Source organism: Ornithorhynchus anatinus, chromosome X1 (genome assembly GCF_004115215.2).
Source record: "Ornithorhynchus anatinus isolate Pmale09 chromosome X1, mOrnAna1.pri.v4, whole genome shotgun sequence".
Taxonomy (NCBI): domain Eukaryota; kingdom Metazoa; phylum Chordata; class Mammalia; order Monotremata; family Ornithorhynchidae; genus Ornithorhynchus; species Ornithorhynchus anatinus.
Window position 1 is genome coordinate 38932081 of NC_041749.1, and position 13557 is coordinate 38945637.

The window sequence follows — 13557 nt, forward strand, 5'->3', positions numbered from 1 at the left end:
TTGACTAAACCTTGATTTTTTTTTTGAAAAAACATATTGCTCTAAGTGTTACAGAACCCCAAAAAGAAAACTTGCTCCCTTGATTAAAAATACCATGATCACTCGGTACAACGATGCAATTAATTTCTGTGTCACTTGCTTACTGCTGGGCAACATTTTATAGGTATGTTAATGATCCTAGACTGAATTATTGATGGTTCGAGAAGCACACACAATCCATCACGAGTCAAAATCTTGATGTTGTAGAGTGTTGGTTATTTGTAATGACTTGACAGAATCCGCAGATGCGTGAGAGAGTCAGACACGGCACAGCCGATCTAAGCTGCGTCCAAGTCGGCTGTAGGATGCTGCTTATCAACGAGGTCTTTAAAATGCAGAGAGCTTGCATTCTGTGTCGGTAACTGAGCAGCTCCAGGCTTCCTCCTACAACTCAACATGTCATGTTGAGTCTTGACTCATGTCCCGTGCACAGAAGCTTCTTGTGCATGGCACTTTCCAACCAGGGTGCTTGTGATTCTTGTCTTTCACATTCCAATTTTTCCACATGTACTTTTTCCCTTTAGTTTTCCGGATGACACCCTTCTTCACCAGCTGTCCTGGAAAATCATCCCATCAACTACTTTGAAGGTTTCAAGTGGTGCTTTAAAACTGTGAGCTCCTCAAGGGTCAGGGACCATGTCTAATTCCCACCCGAGTATCCTTTCTCAGTGCTTAGTTCAGTGCTCTTCACACAGTAAGGGCTCAATAAATGCTATTGCTATGACTACAACTCCTACTGCTAACTACTGGGGGACTTCCCCTTTACAGATATCCAGACTTTGAGTGTTGAACTGTCTTTTACGGGCTGACTGTTGAGCCCTTCTGTGTTCTTAAAATCACGGTGGTTCTGTTTTTCTATATAGATGCTCTTGATATTTTTTATGCTATTTGTCAAGCATTTACTGTGTTTCAGGCATTGTACTAAGCTCTGGGATAAACACAAGCTAATCAGGTTGGACACAGTCCATGTCCCATATGGGGCTCACGATCTTAATCTCCATTTAACAGATGAAGTAACTGAGGCCCGAAGAAGTTAAATAACTTGCCCAAGGTCACACAACAGACAAGTGGCAGAGGAGATACGAGAATCCAGGTCCTATTGACTCCCAGGCCCATGCTCTATCCACTACAGCGTGGCTCAGTGGAAAGAGCCCGGGCTTTGGAGTCAGAGGTCATGGGTTCGAATTCCAGCTCAGCCACTTGTCAGCTGAGTGACTGTGGGCAAGTCACTTCACTTCTCTGGGCCTCAGTTACCTCATCTGGAAAATGGGGATTAAAACTGTGAGCCCCATGTGGGACAATCTGATCACCTTCTAACCCCAAGCACTTAACAAATACCACTAGGTCTCCCTGCTTCTCTAGACGGTAAGATCGTTTTGGGCAGGGAATGTGTCTGTTTATTGTTGTACTCTTCCAAGTGCTAAATACAGTACTCTGAATACAGTAAGCACTCAATAAACATGACTGAATGAATTTTTTTTGGAAGAGACCCTATGTCCTGTGATCTGCAATTTGTCAAGGATACAGAAGGAGGACTTTGAGTATGAGAGTGGAGTACAGACATTTCTAGATGGTGAGCTCCTTCGAGGGATGGGGCCTCTGTCTAATTTCCAACTGCGTATTCTGTCCCATCACTTAGTACAGAGCAGAAGCAGCGTGGCTCAGTGGAAAGAACAAGGGCTTACGAGTCAGGGGTCATGGGTTCTAATCCTGGCTCCGCCGACTGTCAGCTGCATGACCTTGGGCAAATCATTTCACTTTTCTGTGCCTCTGTTACCTCATCCGTAAATTGGAGATTAGGAATGTGAGCCCCATGTGGGACAACATGATCACCTTGTATTCCTCCAGCGCTTAGAACAGTACTTTGCACATAGTAAGCACTTAAATACCATCATTATTATTATGATTACTTCTACTTTTACTACCCCAGATTACCACTACCCTACTATACATACTTCTAAAGTCATTGTGGTTTGACCTCTTATGCCAGAGAACAGCTAATCCATGAATCACACAACCCAGGAGAGCAGCCGTTACTGTGTGACCCCTTGACAATCCAATGTGCACCATGGCAAAATAGAGGAAGAAGATAAAGTTTCTCCACCAAGAGCTAAAGTTTTAGGATTAAGAAATCTTGCACCAACTTTTAAAAGAGAGGATACATTTATAAACATGCCTGAAGGCAACCCTGATGGAGAAGGGAGTTTAAAGATAATAATAATGATGATGGCATTTGTTAAGCGCTTACTATGTGCCAAGCACTGTTCTAATGGCTGGGGGAGATACAAGGTAAGCAGGTTGTCCCACATGGGGCTCACAGTCTTAATCCCCATTTTACAGATGAGGTAACTGAGGCACAGAGAAGTTAAGTGACTCGCCCAAAGTCACACAGCTGACAAGTGGAGGAGCTGGGATTAGAACCCATGACCTCTGACTCCCAAGCCAGTACTCTTTCCACTGAGCCACGCTGCTTCAACAAGGTGTGAAGAGATGTTCAGAAAGTGCTGGCCTACCACAGGGAATTTGCTAAATACAAGAAGTAGACTGTTTGATCTAAATTGGACAAATCCTTCATTAAAGTTGAAAACTCAATATCACAATCAGCAGAACTTTCACTCCTGCAGCTTCCTGAAAAGATTTATAAACATTATACAACTCCTCATTTAGCTAATTTTTTTTTGTTATTCTCTGACTGATTTAATGAAGATTAAACAGCAGTTCAGTGGTGCTTAATGCTCAGGCTCAAACTCCATTTTACAGATGAGGGAACTGAGGACCAGAGAAGTGAAGTTACTCACCCAAGGTCACACAGCAGCCAAGTGGTGATGTCAGGATTAGAACCCACAACCTTCAAACTCCCAGGCCTGTGCTCTATCCACTCTGCAATGCCCCTTCTCTGTCCTGCATCTGGGCTGCCGTTTTATCACCCGCTTTATCATAGGTGTGCAGCCCAGAGGATGGAGTGATCGTTCTCATTTCCTGCTCTGCCCACACCCTTTGCTGCGCCAGGTTGGCATGCACTGGTGTGTTACATACCCTTGGCATGACCATTCAATTGAGTCTCTTGCCACATGAAAATGGTCATCTTTGCCACTGTGCAAGTTTGACTGCTATGGAAAGGGCACAGGTGGGCCAATATGTGGTCAGCTCCGCGGCCATCCTAGCAAGATGTCTGGTCAATCACCAGCAAATCTATTTCAGTATCGTTTTAGAGCACTCTAGGATCTTCACCCATAATCCCATCCCAACCTTGGGGAGCTGGTTCCCCTAGAAACCATCCCCCATTCGAGGTAGCTCAACGTTAACCCTTTCCTCCTCTATAATGGGGCTCTAGAAATGCTTTGGAGTAGCACTACATCTATATCTGAACTGTCACTGATGCAAGATGGACAGTAAATGCCAAGAGTTCTTTTCCTTTGGTGATAACAATTCCCCAGGATAAATTATTTCATGCTCTTCAGGTGGCTTCAGTGGACGGCTGCCATTGCAATTTTATGTGGACATCCGGGTGGGTCCAGACTTGCATTATTATTACGCAGTGCTGGACCTCACCTTCCCCTGTCTCTTTCTTTCTCTGTAAAGACAGAGGAGATGCTCCTAGGCTGGAGAATAGGAAGGGGGCAGTTAGAGGTGCTCCTTCGCTAATCTTACAGTTGTGTCTATTTTGCGGACAGCCTGAGAACTTCAGTTTCCTGGCCCGTTCATCTGATTCCTTTGACCAGCTTAAATTCATATTTAAGATATAACGGGAAAAAACCCCAATGCAGCATATTTTGTGTTTTTAGATTATGTATGGGTTGCTTAGATACAGCCCGCCACACGGCAGAACCAGGCGTAACTGGATGATGCTGGGAGGCCCCTTTGCAGAGTAAGCACATCGCATGTCAGGAGCTTAAGTAGTACTTTGCGGGACTGACAAGGAGGGGGAATTGTGGGGCCAGCCGCTGGCTCCTCATTTTAAAACAAACTGCTCCTTTACCTGTGCCACTCCAAACAGCCAGCAGCTTTGGATTTGTTTCCGGGAATGAGTGCCCAGAAAGAGACAGTACATAAACCTGCATACAAACTACGAATCCATCCTGGGAGAAGATGGCGAGGAACCAATGCCTTTCTTGATGAATCCGTCGGGTGCGAAAGCCAATACTGGCAGCACTATCTCCTGGGGAGGGTGCGAAGTGAGGACTCAAAAATCTAAACACTGTCAACTCTGCTCTCTGCCTAAATCACTAAGTTGGCAAAGTACTTTATGCATTAAAGGGGAGGAAAAGAATGCGAAAGAAATGCCTCTGGCTTGGACTTTACTCACTTCTTCCTGTATGTTTGGCAACATGATGGAAGTAATGCAGGATCAAGCAAGTATCTATTTAGGTATTTATTTAGCGCTTACTGCATGCACTCAAGCTGTACTAACAGCATGGAAAAGTGCAACACAACAGCAATGGTAGATGTGATCCCTCCCCCACAAGAAGCTTACAGTCTGTGGAATCTCTGGAATTTAATGAACCTTCATTTATTTCCAAGGGAGCTTAGCAAGCAGCAACTACTTAAAGAAGGAGAGAATGCTGCTGAGTCAAGGAAGAATATTACACCAGAAGAAGGGGACAAAGAGGAGGAGGAGGAGAAGAGATGGAAGAGCCCTCAAAAGAAGATACAGTAAATGCCTTTTTACTTTGCATTCAGAATGGGCAGGGCTTTGATCCAAGGCCCAAACCATTATTATGCTTTATTTGAAGTCTTCCCTGTTTGCAGTGAAAGAGCTACTACTCCCATTTTCCTACTTGACGGCTCCAGCTCGAGAGCCTAAGAGACTCATCCAGTGTTGCCACATAAGGAATCAATCTTCTAGTTGAGCATTCGGTGTGTACAGGTTGAAATGGGATTTATGGAGCTTACAGAAAACCTGGACCCTGTTTTCCAAGGGTTTACAATTCCAGGAGTCAAGATATGTATGTTCATAATATGTGTGTGTACACATGTGTACTTACTAGGTGTCAAGCACTGTTCTAAGAACTGAGGTAGATACAGTTTGGATACAGTCCATATCCCATCTGAAGCTCACAGTCTTAATCCTTATTCTACAGATGGTAACTGAAGCACAGAGAAGTGAAGTTACTTGCCCAAAGTCCCACAGCAGAAAAGAGGCAGAGTTGGGATTAGAACCCAGGTCCTTTGGCCTCCCAGGCCCATGGTCTATCCATTAGGCCATGCTGCTTCCCCTAACTTACTTGAAAAAGATGGAACTGATGGATGAGTGTGTGGATGAAAAGGCCAATGCAGGACCCACAATCTGAACCATTATAAAACCACCAACGAAGGTTATCCGTTGTTGTACTGTAATTTCTTAGTTCTAACATTTGGTGCCGCATTCGCTTTTGTCTTTTTCTTTCATGATCCTTATGAAGTTTTTGTTTGAAGAGGCCATTCTTTCTTGATTGCAGCGTGACTGTGGCAACTGACTTCAAGTTTTCAGCTGGGATGCGGCCCTTAGCACAGATGAAGCTCTTTTCCTAGCACTAAAACACAAGGTCCACAGAGACTTGCTCCCCAAATCAGGAAGGAGTCTGATGGCCTAGGGCCCAGAGGGAGAGCCCTGCTCAACTGGGGGCCCTGAGGGCTTATCATCGACTCCACCTGACTGCTGAATTAGCTCCCTTAGTGATCTTCTGACTGCCGGCATTTATAGCTCTCCCTACTTTACTTCCCTGATCCCCTGCACATTTTGCTCGTCAAATGCAAACCTACTCATTCTATCTCACCCTTGTCTATCTTATTCCAACTCTTTCCTCATGTCCTCCCTCTGGCAAGGAGCTCATTTTGCCCTTCATATCTGACAATCACTCTCCTCCACCTTTAAAGCCCTACTAAAGTCATATCTCCTCCAAGAGGTCTTCCTTAACTAAGCCCTCATTTCATTCATTCATTGTCAGTCAATTGTTTCTAAGTGAGGGCTTACTGTGTGCACAGCAACTGTATAAAGCACTTGGGAAAGTACAATATAACAGACACATTCCCTGGCCACAATGAGCTTACAGTCTAGAGGAGGGGAAAGACATTGATATAAATAAATTACAGATATGTACATTAGTGCTGCGGGGCTGAGAGAGGAGATGAAGTCACCCTCCCTCTTCACTTGGCTACACACTTGTATCTTTACCCCTTAAACATATGATATTCAACCCACCCCTGCAGCATTTGTCCTATATGTAGTTCATTTCAATGTCTGCAGCCCCCTCTGGACTGTAAACTTCTTGTGCACATGGATGTTTTGTACTCACCAAGCATTTAGTACAGTGCTCTGCATACAGCATGTGCTTAATACATTCCACTGACTGATTGTTAGCCCATCCCTCTCTGTATCAAGAAGAAACTCCAGAGCACTGGATTTAAGACACATTTCGGCTCTCTCCCCTCTAGCTGTCCACTCTCTCTTCCACTATACCCCAGTTTGCACTATTCACTTCTCTCAAGCTAATCTCCTCATTGTGCCACAGTGTAGAGAAGCAGTGTGGTTCAGTGGCAAGAGCCCGGGCTGGGGAGTCAGAGGTCATGGGTTCGAATCCTGGCTCTGCCACTTGGCAGCTGTGTGACTGTGGGCAAGTCACTTCACTTCTCTGTGCCTCAGTTCCCTCATCTGGAAAATAGGGATTAACTGAGAGCCTCACATGGGACAACCTGATTACCCTGTATCTACCCCAGAGCTTAGAACAGTGCTCTGCACATAGTAAGCGCTTAACAAATACCACATTATTAATATCTGTTCCACCACTGACCTCTTACTCACACTTTCCTCTCTGCTTGGAACTCCTCTGGTCATATCCAACAGACCACTGCTCTTCCCATTTTCAAAGCCCTTCTGAAATCTCATCAATCAATCAACTGTATTCATTGAGCACTCACTGTGTGCCGAGAACTGTACTAAGAGCTTGGGAGAGTACAACAGGATTAGCAGATTCGTTCCTTGGCCATAATAAGCCAGGATACTTTCCTGATAGGTTTCTAATGTCTCCACCAAAGGCTATTTCAGCACTTCTGCATAGAGATGCTGCATGGCTCAGTGGAAAGAGCCCGGGCTTGGGAACCAGAGGTCATGGATTTGAATCCCAGCTCTGCCCCTTGTCAGCTGTGTGACTGTGGGCAAGTCACTTCACTTCTTTGTGCCTCAGTTACCTCATCTGTAAAATGGGGATTAAGACTGAGAGCCTCACGTGGGACAATGTGATTAACCTGTATCGACCCCAGCGCTTAGAACAGTGCTCTGCATATAGTAAGCGCTTAAATACCAACATTATTATTATTATAACCTAAGCAAATCTAGTCTGTGAGCTTGTTATGAACAGGGGATGTGTCTGTTTATTGTTCTATTGTCCTCTCCCAAGCACTTAATACACTGCTCTGCACCCAGTAAGCGCTCAATAAATAAGATTGAATGAATGAATTAGGTACTCATGACCCTCCCGTAGGACTTATGTATATTATTTTCTACCATTTAGTGCTGTAAGTATCCTATTTCAGAGTGTGTACTGCTAGATTGTAAGTTTCTTGAGGGCACGGATCATTCTAGAAATTTTACTGTCGTTTTCCAAGTTCTTAGTAGAGTGCTCTGGCCATTAGTAGGTGCTCAAAGAAGACCACTTATTGAGCTAAAGGATCAAAATCCCAGCGGAATTGAGTGACTTGATTTATAGTAGCTAAACAACCTAACTTGGGTCTCAGATCACGGCTCCCGAAGACAGCAGACCAGGCCTAACAGAAATCAGGAGGTGGACAAAGAAAAACTAGAAATAATAAAAAGTGAAGTCACCTCAAGGCAGAAGGCATTCTGCTTCTGACGCTGGTAGGTGACAGAAAAACTAGGGAAAATGTCTTCATTGGAGCCAGACTTGGTAAAACTTTGAAAGCAGTGGCACTTGGAGTCTAATCATGCCATTTTACAAACGCCGCGGGGAATACTATAGACAAGAAGAGCTCCTGACTAAATCTCATATCTGAATTGAAATCCTCATACAACTGAAGGCTTGTCTTGCCCTATAGGCTATTGAGAGTGTAGTCACCCATTAACAATGAGAGTATTAAACATTTACACGGCTCTTGGTGTTTTAAAGCATCTTACAAATGTTAATTAGTTAACCCAAACAGTATCCTTCTGAGGCGGGTCAGTATTATTATCCCCATTTTACAGACGAGGAAACAGCGACAAAGGAAAGTCACCCAAGGTTAAGAGACTGGCTCAGAGCCAGCTGGCTTCCCCATCACCACAAAAGCCACAGTCCAGAGGCTGAGCTAGGATTAAGCCACCAGAACTACTGGTCCCTCGGCTAATGGGAAAGCAAAGACTCTCTGACACTTGGGAAAAAATGCAGTTTAAATTAATGATAATGATGGTATTTGTAAAGTGTTAACTATGTGCCAGGCATTGTAATAAGCACTGGGGTAGACATAAGCAAATCATAAGCAGCAGCATGGCTCAGTGGAAAGAGCACGGCCTTTGGAGTCAGAGGTCAATGGTTCGAATCCCTGCTCTGCCACTTGTCAGCTGTGTGACTTCGGGCAAGTCACTTAACTTCTCTGTGCCTCAGTTCCCTCATCTGTAAAATGGGGATTAAAACTGTGAGCCCCATGTGGGACAACCTGATCAGCCTGTATCTCCCTCAGCGCTTAGAAGAGTGCTCTGCACATAGTAAGCGCTTAACAAATACCAACATTATTATTATTATGTTGGACCCAGGCCCTATCTCACGTGGGGCTCACAGTCTCAATCCCATGAGGTAACTGAGGCACAGAGAAGTGAAGAGACCTGCCCAAGATCCCACAGCAGACAGGTGGCAGAGGCAGGATTAGAATCCATGACCTTCTGACTTCGAGGCCCATGCTCTATCGGCTGTGCTGTATTGCTTCTCAAATCCTGCTGATCTGGGTTAAGGAGGGAGGCTGTGGAAACTCTCTTTGCTCAAGATTTTTGAAGGAAAAGTTACCTTAACCAAATAGACCAACAACAACAAAAAAACCCACCAAACCGCCAGCTCATTTAAATGTTTAGCTGTCTTCCTTGGAAGCCAAGAGGAATCAAAGACAATGCAAATGGCATTCTTTTCCACTTGTCCAGCATGTATTGTTAAAGCCTGGACAAGAGGACAAAAATAATCTGCAAGGTCAGTTTGAGTTCTCTTCTGCCACTAGACACACAGATAGAATCTGAGGATGCTGTAAAGCTTTGAGTTGATCAAAATTCATTACCTTTTCTTTATTGCTAATGTGAAAATTCCATAAAACCAAATGGACTGGTTTTAATAAAAGATGAACATACTTCTGCTCTTTGTGGCCCTGGGTCTTTGACTGTCATCTCCTAATTTATTACAAATTTCCAGTAATGAGCAATCAATCAAGTGTATTGAGTGCTTACTGTGTGCAGAGCACTGTGCTAATTGCACCAATCTTTCACAATGTGGCATTCAAACGATCTAGAGAGCTGGATGAAAAACTCCTTGAGAGGGCAGAAACATGCAAGAAACAATCAAAGGGCATTTATTAAGCACTTACTGTGTGCAGAGCACTGTGCTAAACACTTTTTTATGGCATTTGTTAAGCACTTACTATGTGCCGTGCACTGTTCTAAGCACTGGGGTAGATACAAGGTAATCAGGTTGGACACAGCCCATGACCATTATGGGGCTCACAGCCTTAATCCACATTTTACAGATGTGGTAACCGAGGCACAGAGAAATCAAGTGACTTGCCCAAGGTCACACAGCAGACACATGGAGGAGCCAGGACTAGAACCCAGGTCCTTCTGACTCCCAGGCCCTTGTTCTACCCACTAGGCCATGCTGCTACTCTGGGAGAGTTTAAAACAACAGAGTTGGTAAACACATTCCCTGCCCACTGTGAGATTCCCAAGCAGGCCCATTAACGGTCTCCTCCTATCTCTACCTCTGTGAAGAATGAATAGGGATCTCTACTCTCTACCAAGCCATCTTGAAGATTGAAGGAATTTCAACACCAAATAAACATTTCTGGTATGTTCCCCAATGCTTAGTATAGTGCTCTGTCCGCAGTAAGTGCTCAAAAAATACAACTGAAGGAATGGAGATGATTTCATGACCAAAGAGCTACTTGAGTTACTTGCAGCAAAACAAACAACACAACATCAACGCCACGCAGAATTTTGCAAACATGACTAAAGGGATGCTTATCAAAATTTACCCCTAGGGATAGGGAGCAAGCTAAGAAGCAAGCTTGACACAGCTGAAAAGACAAGATAATGCAGTTGGAAACCAAAACAAGGACTTCTAAATATCCTTAAAGAGGTTATATAAGCCATCTCTCCCTGGCTTCAGTTTTTCTACAGATTCTATCCATGGTTTCCACTTGGACTGGATTAGACAAGGGGAATTTCTAGGGCAGTGGGAATCCCTGGTCAAACCACATCTCCAAGCCCAATTAAACCCTCTTTTCCCCTATTCCCTCTCCCTTTTGTGACACCTATGCATTTTGATCTGTACCCTTTAAGCACTTGATATTTACATTACCCTTAGCTCCACATCGCTTATGTACACATCCGCAATTTATTTCTATCAATGTCTGTCTCCCCCTCTAGACGGTAAACTCAATGTGGAATGCATATGTTTATTGTTGTATTGCACTCTCCCAAGCACTTAGTACAGTGCTCTGCACATAAGTGGTCAATTAATACCACTGATTGATTGATTTAATAATAATGTTGGTATTTGTTAAGCGCTTACTATGTGCAGAGCACTGTTCTAAGCGCTGGGGTATACAGGGTAATCTGATTGTCCCATGTGAGGCTCACAGTTTTAATCCCCATTTTACAGATGAGGTAACTGAGGCACAGAGAAATTAAGTGACTTGCCCACAGTCACACAGCTGACAAGTGGCAGAGGTGGGATTCGAACACAAGACCTCTGACTCCCAAGCCCAGGCTCTTTCCACTGAGCCATGCTGCTTCTCTTGATTTGTCACTAGCTGGTTTTAACTTTTTCATTCCACCACTTTCACTAACTCAATTATATTCCTTCTGGTCTCCAACCACCTTGAAGAACCACGGTTTAGTGGATAGAGCACGAGCAAGAAGATCATGAGTTCTAATTCTGGCTCCACCACTTGTCTGCTGTGAGGCCCTGGGCCAGTCACTTCACTTCTCTATGCCTCAGTTTCCTCAACTGCAAAATGGGGATTAAGATTGGACAGGGACTGTGTCCAATCCAGTTTGCCTGTATCCACTCCAGGACTTAATACAGTGTCTGACGCATAATAAGTGCTAAACAAATATCACAATTATTATTATTATTATTAATAACATAAAGTCATTCTGAGGTTGTGCCTCAAATCAGCAGTGTTGTCTAAACTAGAGAAAAGTACAGGAATTCAGAGACAGTCTGAGCCCCATCCTGTTATCAGGATTCATATCAAACTGGGAATATTGAAGGCAAATGTCACATCCTACCTTCTTGACAGCCATGAGCCCTGGATCTACCATGGTCATCATATTCAACTTCTACTGCAACACCACTTACAAGCAATATTTATCAGCAGGTGGCAAGACTGAATCACAGAAAATAAAATCCTGTCATACAGTCAGACTGCCGGCATGGAAGCATGTCACACTGCACCTTCACCGTAAAGGCCATACAAAGAGAATGGAAGACAAGAGGCCCAAACAAATGCTCTACTTGAGCTAAAATGGAGTGACTAAAAATGGTGAAATGCAGAAACCCTTTAAAGGGCCAATGAAACAAAACCTCAAAGATCAGGGCATAGTATTGCACAGGTGGAAACCTCCCTGCCCCCACAGAAGACGATTAAAGTCAGGTTGGTGGACCGAAATCAGAAATGGATGAGAATCTGGGGGCAAAGGGATGGGGGGGGCTCATGACACCAAGAGGGAGAAATGAAAATGATAGGTAACAAATGCAACGATTCAAAGGACAATCTTTACCCATACCCATTGCAGGAGGGATTGACAGCCACGTCGCACCTGCACGTGCTAATGAAAATCATACTTCCAACGGCATCATTTTTTTGCACCTAAAGGACAGGTCCCTATATATCATCTGGATTTCTTGGGCCTTCTGAGTGTGAAGCACTGTTATTCGTTAAGTGCGGGATAGCACTGATGCCAGTGGGAAGAGACACCTGGACTGGAAGTGAGGTGACCTAGGATTTATTCTCCATTCAATCCCCAACTGAAGTCCTGTTTGCATGCCAAGAAATCATAATGCTTATGAACAGCAACTCACACCTATGGGTCACCTTTAACCTCAATTTCTCAAGTTTAACCAACTCCAATTTCAATGTCAAGTAAAATGAGGGACAGGCCAGGGAATTGACTGCTGGGGTCCTCACGTGCTCTTTCTTTTCTCATGAGGTTCTTCAATTATATTTCCACTTGGTCCAAATAAAGTAGAATGTAATGGGAAGAAGAAACTGGGGCTTCGATCCGTGACTTTAAAATCTAAATTCTAAGTGAAGCGAGATCAAAAACCAAACTTCATATTAGACAATTCTTAGTCTTACAGAAGGCAAGCACCTGTCGACAGGGGATTATCTATCACTTAGGCACCCTGACAACTGCTTTCATTAAAACGTCAAGTTCACCTGGGAACGTGGGGAGGACAAGATCCCAAGATCACGGTGCTATCCCTGAATGCCTGTGAAAATCTAATGCAGTTCTAGGGCTGGAGAATTACAGCCTCCACTAACAGCACAATCCCTGAGAAACAATAAGAACTGGAAATGGTGAACCAACACTCAAGAATCCACAGCTTGGATGAGCCCAGGAGCCCAGCTTTCAAATGAAGGTAGATGATTTTGAAATTGTATGATACAGGAATGAGAATTAAGGAATCTTCTTAAACTGACAGAAAAAGTCCTTTAAAACAGAAAGGATCAATCAAAGTGTGGCATTTTCTGATATCAGTGCTCTATGTAAACCATGATTAATGTAAATCGAGATTCCCTTGAAATTGGTAATCACCCTCAGCCCTACAGAACCTATGTACATATCTGAAATTGATTTCAATGTCTGTCTTCTCCTCTAGACTGTAAGCTCCTTGTGGGCTTAGTATCAGCTCTTAGTACAATGCTCTGTATACAGTAAGCTCAGCACATGTGAATATATCTGCAATTTATTTATTTGTGTATATTAATGTCTGTTTCCCCCTCTAGAATGTGAGCTCCTTGTGGGCAGGGAATGTGCTTAGTACAGTACTTTGCACACAGTAAATGCTCAATAAATAATAATAATAATAATAATGTTGGTATTTGTTAAGCGCTTACTATGTGCAGAGCACTGTTCTAAGTGCTAGGGTAGATCCAGGGTAATCAGGTTGTCTCACATGGGGCTCAGTCTTCATCCCCATTTTACAGATGAGGGAACTAAGCCACCGAGAAGTTAAGTGACTTGCCCGAAGTCACACAGCTGAGAAGTGGCAGAGTTGGGATTCAAGCCCATGACCTCTGACTCCCAAGCCCGTGCTCTTTCCACTGAGCCACGCTGCCTCT

The 13557-nt window shown here is 43.9% G+C and overlaps 1 protein-coding gene and 1 non-coding gene across 4 annotated transcripts in view; both read right to left on the bottom strand.

Moving 5' to 3' along the window:
- The window catches only part of ARHGAP26 (Rho GTPase activating protein 26), a 472294-nt gene that overhangs the window by 118903 nt on the left and 339834 nt on the right, over positions 1–13557 (bottom strand). The gene's annotated exons all lie outside the window — the stretch shown is intronic.
- Positions 9120–9179, bottom strand: MIR7423 (microRNA mir-7423). Its single transcript, NR_127410.1, is given in 1 exon segment — positions 9120–9179. It is a non-coding gene; the product is annotated as a microRNA mir-7423 (primary transcript).